The following is an 8,028-nucleotide window of genomic DNA, read 5'->3' on the forward strand; positions in this document are numbered from 1 at the left end:
CTCTCTCTCTCTCTCTCTCTCTCTCTCTCTCTCTGATAAGTTTTAATTCATTTTAGTTAAATTTGACATTCGATAGAGTTATGTATGGCTTTGGCCTTTGCTCGCTCATCATATAATTTAGCAAACACCCAACTGTGAACGTTTCATTGTTAAACGAGAAAAAAACGGCTGTCCAGTTATGGGTCTATGATTAGTCCGGTCTGAACATAAGTGACGATCAAGTCATTGTACAAATTCTGAAACACACTGATGTAATATCGCCTGTGTTAACGTGACATTTCTTTTGATACTAGATAATACAATTATGAAATTATATTATTACGGAATGATTTTCTTGCAGGAGTACGATCCATGATAAAGCTACGCATAAGAAGATCATGCGCGGTCGACATTGATTTGTTTGGTGGTGACGCTCGGTTTACGGATTTGCCAACTGGGTCGTGATTTGTTTTCGGCCCATTTTATCTATTCAACTTTAATTAGAATTATTAATTATCGCCATTCATAAACTTGGCTCATCTAACGGCGTAATTCAGTCCTTCCATTTCAGTGACTTGGTATCCGGAAATGCTGTTGCGTTCGGGTTTGGTGTTTATATGGACAGGTAACAGATCAGATCAGTTCACTACTGTCATAAAGGGCCAAAAACTCTTAAGGTGTTTTACTAAAAGAACTGGAGTTCTTATAGACTATAGCATCTAGTGGGACAAGTCGATATGAGCTTGTGTAGTAACTTAAAAATTGATGCGTTGGGCATTTATTATCGTCGTCGGAAAGTTGATCGGGGGTTGTAGGCGAACAAATAAGCCTACATCGCTAGAAACAAACTGTCTTATTAATAACCTGTCCTATAAAATGGAAAGAACGATGTGTTTCTAGTGTGCTATATAATATCTTATATTTCAGAGGCACCCATTAAGGTCAACGAGACTCACCGGCATTAACCAGTGAATGGAGAGGTGTAAACCTAATTATTGTCTTGAAAAAAAACTTCTCTAACAAACAAACAAATGTCTAACAAATCAATAATTACTAGTTTTGTTGCAAACCATATGTATATAGATACACTTCTGTAAACAAAATCGTCATTGCTTATAATCACCCAGCCTAAATATAATATATAGACATGTATGTATGTAAAAATTCTGAAAAGAGATTCAGATATGGAGTCATTCACATATGAGAAATAGAAATTCTGCTGTGCCCCTAGATCTATGAAAGCCAGATAATAAACTTCAGGTTAAATAGTGCACATGTAACAAAAATCGTTCTACTATTCCGTGCTTCCAGAAAATTAGCACCGTTCAGTGGACTAGTAGTGGTCATGACCCCCGACCCCAACAAATGGAACATTCAAGTGGTAGCTACAGAGTTCAGACAGTCTATATAGCAATTCAGTAACTGTAAAACGTTAAGCTTTAAGTGCTGAGCCCATTGAATGCCATGGAACTGTTCGTTGTGTCGGAAAGCCGAACTTCTCTGAGACTGCTTCACGATGAATGTAATCAATACAGTCCCAGAAACAGCTACGAGAAAGCGGAACGTCATAGGAGCTGTATGTGTTACTAATTTCCGAAGTATATCAACCTATACCTAAGGCTATACAGAGGACACCACCAAGAGCCTTGGACGTAAACATTACGCGTGTGTGTACATGGGAATCGGCAGTTTTACGTTAAGCATATAGCCACAATACATTAGCTTAGAAACTGACTATAATGTTAAAATCTAATTTAATGTTTTTTTTTGATATATTATTAATCCTTTAATTTCAATTTCTGGGTAATAATCGTGTTGATAATATAAAATATTGCTGTTAGAGTGCTTTAACCGCAATCCTACATAATGGCAACAATCGTTATGTACCTTTTTCCTTCCTATTTCCTTTTCAGTCCTCTACTATGACGTAAGGGCGCTACCTGTCAGAGCTGTCCAAGTCGCCATCAGAGAGCCTAAGTGTCACCACGTCTGAAAAGCATGTAAACTACGTTACAATACTGGTAAAAACGTGAAACAATAATAACTGAGCCATCGAATCTCCTTATTAATTAGCTTAGCCTTAGTGCTTTCTGCGATTACCCCCCAATATGGAGGATAATAGAGGCTAAAAGTAATAGAGAACATGCATTCTCGAAATAGAAGGACACTATTTTTTACAAATTCGATATATTATACTAGATCATTTTTCGTATATAAACCTCGTTAAACGGATTTCAAAAGCGTCGTTCGGTAGCGCCGGAAAGTTGCTTTCAAATCATTTAGTCGATTATTACATTAAGAACGGCTAAGTATAAACGGCTTTTTTTATCGTTACGTGGCAGTAACAACAACAGTATGATTACTACCAGCATGCCGAAGTCTAGAACGTCCATACAGTCGCTACTGCAAACAAAAAATTATTTGATCTTATTACCGCTATCGTATTGTTAGAGCTGAAATAGCTACGGCTTTCATCGGATAAACTTTCCTAATGATCTGAAGTGTAACTATGGAGGCTTCCGTGCGACGGCCACCATTGCATCGCCAGTTGTTTAAATGCCCCGAACTCTCTTGCTCGCCCTTGCCACATAGGCAAACGCTCTGAATCGACGCTGTTTTCACACATACAAACACATTCGCATTATATACACAGACTAAAGGAGCGGTCAGGGCAGCGGTACAGGGCACCGACAGCCATCAGCCGATAGTGGTCAGTGACAATGGAGAAAATAACCGGCCACACGCTGTCTGCGTCGCCAACAACCAGATCTCTCAATTAAAGAAAAAGTAGTCGAATCAATTTCAAGCATTGCCCTAAGGAGATGACAGGCTTACCATATGTCAGGAAGCGTTATATTAGCAGAAAATGGAGGCCTTCGTGCCGCTGTGGCTGATCTGTGTTATTTTTCTTGTTCAGCACCAGCGTCACAAAGTGAAAGCACTTGTATCTACAAGCAGTGCGTAACTTTATATTATATATATCTATATATAACGTCTATGGCTACACGGCGAGCTCGTATACCTGCGTATTTAGTGGTGGCAAGAACAAGAAACATCAGGTGCGGGAGTTCCTATTAGCTATTGTAGAAAAAAGCCAGCCCGCAAGAGCGGGCCAAGAGAAAACAGGGGGAGAAAGGGAGGGGGGAGAGAGAGAGAGGAGGCAAACGAGTACAGAAGTGCCCACAGCAACCTTTTTGGCCCAGCACTATTGTCAGGCGCGGCATCGGAAGCTTCGTTGCTTCTTTAGCTTTCGTATCTGGGGTTGGGCGGGACAAACGGACGACAACGGACTCACCCTAGAAGCCGCCAGCAGGCCCCTTCACTGACATTCGTAGTGCGCAAGACTTGACAATAATGCTAAACACGATGAAACAGCGTATCTACATACGCTGCGTAAAAAGAAGCATAAGCAGTATAAGAAGCTGTAGAGGAACATACCGAAAGGAATAGACAAGTCAGCTACAGCAAACGAGAATGATAGGTAGGGAACACAGAGGGCTAGTGGTAGCACAAGCGGGTGATGGCACTTCCGTAACTGTTGGCAATGTATAGCCAACAGCAACAGGGGTCAGCCAGGATGCGCGTTAAAAAGACCACTTACCACCTCATTGTAAGATGTTGTCCGCTCATTCGAAGTCAGCTCTCCGTCTTCGAAGCTTGATTTAGTTTGCTAATACAGTTATTAAGATCGTTAAGCACAGTATACTTACATGGACATGTCGAAACGCAAAATCTACAGAGGTGTAGGACAGGATCAACCTGCGCTTGTCAGGTAGCAGACTTTTGTTAGGTTAAGCGTTGTTATGTGATGATACTTAACGCGTGAAAGAGAAACTAAATTATATTCAATGAAAAATGTTTTACCCCCTAGTAGATAAAGATACGCAATATAGGTTGGAAGCACTTCGGTGGAAACGCCGCTAGATGGACCCGAAGCACTTTCAAAAGCAAAACTCAAATCGAAGTAGATTTTGTGTGATGTACCTGACTACAGACAGCATCGGGTCAATTCGTCAAGCTCGCGTCATTGTTTTTTGAATCACTATCATGTATAAAATCTATATTTACAATTTGTGCGCATTGTCGCATGTTTTTGCATATCATGGACATAGTCTACAGGCAGTCATCACAACAAAACTTCGCTACAAATTTTTCGCGTTTTTTTAATATTTTCGGTTCTTTCAAAACAATATATAAGCAAACATTTTACATTACTTACGTATTCTGTAAGTAACTATTTTCCTTTGACGCATACTTGCATATAGGTATCATAAAAAGCTGTGCATCTAGTCGAACAAGGATGGCAAAATGTTAGTGATTGAAATATATTTGTATGCCATGTTTGCCTATATATGTATATATATATAGATCTGTATTTACTTCATTGTGATCTTAGATAGGTTACTTTTTTCTTTTTTGGTCTGAATTTGTTGGCTGGTTGACCCGTCTGCGATTATGTCAACACTTCTAACTTCAAGCAAAACTGCTGTATAATGATAAATCGGCTGATCATAATCAATAGCTTCTTCAACTAGTACGACAGTGACGACGATAACCAACGGGCTGCAGATGTTTTTCCCGCTATTTTTCTTGCGTTCCATGACCGTCAATGGGAAGTGGTTTTGAGTCTGTCGAAACTGTAGCTTATTCAACAACGTAAGACTTAGCAGCAAAGGTTCTTCCTGTGAAGTTGCAGACATCGCATCAAATTGAAATCCTTCTGCTAGTTAACGTTGCAGTTAGTAGTTACTTTATCGCTCTGTCCGTCTGGTTCGATGATGTGTCGCCGTGCGTCTCTAAACGCCGGCCAGCCTCGTTTTTTGGTTCTATCCATTGCATCGTCACCGACCGTTTGTCAAACTGTTAGGAATTGTTTTTTGAGATTGGCCATTGTAACTTGTTCGTTGTTTCGTGTTCTGGCCGGTCGTTGTTAATCATAAAAAGTCTGTTTCTGAATATATATGATCTTGAGGGAGAGAATTGTGTACATGAAAACATGCCGGTCGATGCTTCTGCAAACGTATGCTCTAATCGAAACAACGATCTCTTGTTAGACAATCGCTAGTTCTCGCTAATGATAAGCTTAAAGGATTAGTAAGGTTTTTAGTAAATTATTTGTTCAGACATATTTACCTAAATCGTTGCACGATAATGCTTAAGAATTAGCTTTTTGGTAAGATACTGGTGTTTGCTGATGTTAGGCCATTGTTTCGTAATATCTTCGTTAAGCAAGCGTTTAAATATGGGGACCTGTCATGCAAGAGAAAAATATTGCCTACACAAAATGCCCTTTAAATTATTACGAGATTCTTTCGCAGAATTTCATTATCTAACACTCTGTATTCCAAAATTCTGTCAAATCGCCATATTGGCAACTTTCCAAACCGCTAACAATGGTCTATTGAGTGCCCCTTCGATCGATGAAAGGAATTTATTCGTATATCATAGAAGCGACGACGATCGATCGTAGGAAAATTAAACAAGAAAGCACATAGATTTCCAACATTAAACCCAAATAATCAACCTGACGCATAGCTGGACAGGCATTCGACATTTTGGTAGGCGTTTCAGTATTTTATAACTTGCCACCGCTACGTAAAACAATTCTGGCGAGTTAAGACATCAATTTTACTTGGCTCAAATTCGAATCCTGCCCCACTGTTTTGCATTACGTAGTAAAGATAGTCGGTCCTTTCGCGGGATAGGGAAACTCCATCTAGGATCTTAGATTGATAGAAGATCACACAGCTCTATATGCGATGCTTTTCTTAGCCAACACACACAGCTGCATAAAATTGTATCGCAGTAAGAACACCTGGTAATTAGCGACCACGAGTTGACTTACTGATTTTTTGCAGTGATAAGTCATTTCTTGAATTGTAGTCCTATGATGGTTACCTGACGCGTTTACGTCAGTTTACACACCGCACGCGGGCACGGTAACGTGCTTCTATCGGGCTGCACGATCGGCCTGCCGGTGGTGCAGGACATCGCTGAGTGTGATCGCGGACATCGACAACATGATGCGAAAAAGATAGTATCAATCAAATATGATTTCTAAATAAATGGCTAAGGATTGTCTATTTCTCATAATGTAGAACTTTCCTAGCAAAGCATTGAGGTGAAGAAATCTGTATTCGAAATTTCGCATAGTTCTTTTAGCCAGCCGCTTGACGTCCAAGAAATATTTCGAAAAGCTTCACGACTGCTGATTCTATATTGCCTAAAATACCATATACGCTTTTACATCTTTACCAGTGTTACGTATTCAGCTAGACAAACATAAATATAAACATGATAATTTAATTAGCAACGTGCTAACAACTCAATTGTTTTGTCCTTGGCAATATTACTTGACAAAATACTGCCCATAGAAAAGTGTTTGTCACGCACAGACTCTGCATAGCACTATATGTAGATATCATAAAATTACTGCCGTCAAGTAAAGATACTTTACTTACGAAGTCAATACGAAGGAAAATTAGGATTGCCTGTATCTTCTAAACAGGCTGCCAGTTTCCATCAAGTTAGAAATAATATCATATGGGATACGTAGTGTTCTCGAAATTCGTTGTTCGACGCTGACGAGTGTAGAGGCATCGGGCAACTTCGAAAAAACTAAGTCTGTTTTTGCTAGTCTGTCAATTGCTAGTTTCCCGGAGAAAAGGTCCTCAAAAAAAAAACTGGCCGGCTATTCAATGGCGACGCTACGCGAGATAAATCCAAACGTTTCGAGCTCGACTAGAATGATATCGAGATGCAAATTGCATAGCTATTTAAGTACCTGCATTTTATGTGCTCCAGTCAACCTGAGTTTGCATCAGGCTCTTCAGGAACTGCTACTGGCAAACGTCGTTGCAGACCATCAGGCAAAGTAATTGTAGACACCTAACATAAACAGGGCTGTAACTCTACTTAACCTGTCATCTCACTTACATTTTGTTAAAAAAAAAAATAAAATAAACGATTTGAGTTCTACTACATTATTGAATATTTTATCTGATACTAAAACTTATTATAAATTCCCCCCATGAACGAATACATCTTTGTCTCTGCAAGACAGTATACAGACCAGACAAAAGGGGCGTACAATCGACTACTGAAGTATTAATAGACAAGGAATTGATTTTGCTTCGAAAGCTTTCCCATATCATCGAGCAACTGAAATCTGTCAATCCCATTTGATTTTAAAGGTTCTGGACAAAACAAAGCTAGGCTTTTCTAAAAGTTCAGACGGCCAAAGCCTCCATTCTACAGCGATCAACCTGGCATCTGAGTCCCTCACTTTTTAGCCTTGGGCTCATCTATGTCTTCTTTCGGAAGTTTCATTCAAAAAAACCTTTCCGGATGACTTCGGGGCTGTTATGTTTCACAGGCTCCTCTCTATCAAGCGTTTACGTCTTTTATAGGAGTTCCAGATCGTCGCAGGGGCTAATTGTGTGTTGTAACAGCACGCGGCTCGATTTATACGACCTTCGTGGGGTATCTTTCTTTTTGGCTGACAAGCTAAACATGAATCGAAATCGGCCACTAGGACCCGAAAACATAATGACTCAGATAGGAGAGGAAAATCGAGATAACCGGGATAAAAGATACGCTGTGTCTTGTAAGTAGCCAGCTATTATTCGGACAAAATTGTTGAAAATTTTGCTGTTTCTGCTTCTTGGCAGAACATTGTGTCGTATCAATAGGTTCTACAGTTATGGCGAAAATAACGATGATGCTCTGACGATACCCTGCCGCTTGGTGACTAACGCTGGGCGGCTCGTTCTCGAAGGCTGCGATCGATTGAGATTGAGCAATAATAATGATAGTCAGGCCATGCAGGCTCTTCTTTAACCATTCGTAACACGCAGTAAGTAGGCACGTGATCCTACCGGACGAAACGAACCGACTGCCGCGTGCAATATTGACAATTTACCTGTAAAAGCTGATATATACGTCCGAGGTGGAAAGATGTCTTTGTCCGTCACGAATCTCTGCGTCGCTATAATGGGTCTGCACCCGGTCTAGTGCAAGATCCCGCTGCGCGTAACTATCTTGTCTGCG

At 40.2% G+C, this 8,028-nt stretch overlaps 1 protein-coding gene across 2 annotated transcripts in view; it reads right to left on the bottom strand.

Annotated features, from left to right (window-relative positions):
• LOC111259456 (uncharacterized) overlaps window positions 1-2,504 on the bottom strand; it is a 55,616-nt gene extending 53,112 nt beyond the window's left edge. Inside the window, exons 1-2 of one of the 2 annotated variants that reach the window (XM_022831501.2) lie at window positions 2,414-2,504; window positions 1,920-1,968 (exon numbers count right to left, since the gene is read on the bottom strand). The gene's annotated coding sequence lies outside the window, so the exon portion shown is untranslated. Of the gene's footprint in view, window positions 1-1,866; window positions 1,969-2,413 lie in introns of both variants that reach the window. The other variant, XM_022831499.2, reaches the window with a different exon arrangement.
• Window positions 2,505-8,028: the final 5,524 nt, after the last annotated feature.

This window comes from Varroa jacobsoni, unplaced genomic scaffold, assembly GCF_002532875.2.
Source record: "Varroa jacobsoni isolate VJ856 unplaced genomic scaffold, vjacob_1.0 scaffold_333, whole genome shotgun sequence".
Classification (NCBI taxonomy): Eukaryota; Metazoa; Arthropoda; class Arachnida; order Mesostigmata; family Varroidae; genus Varroa; species Varroa jacobsoni.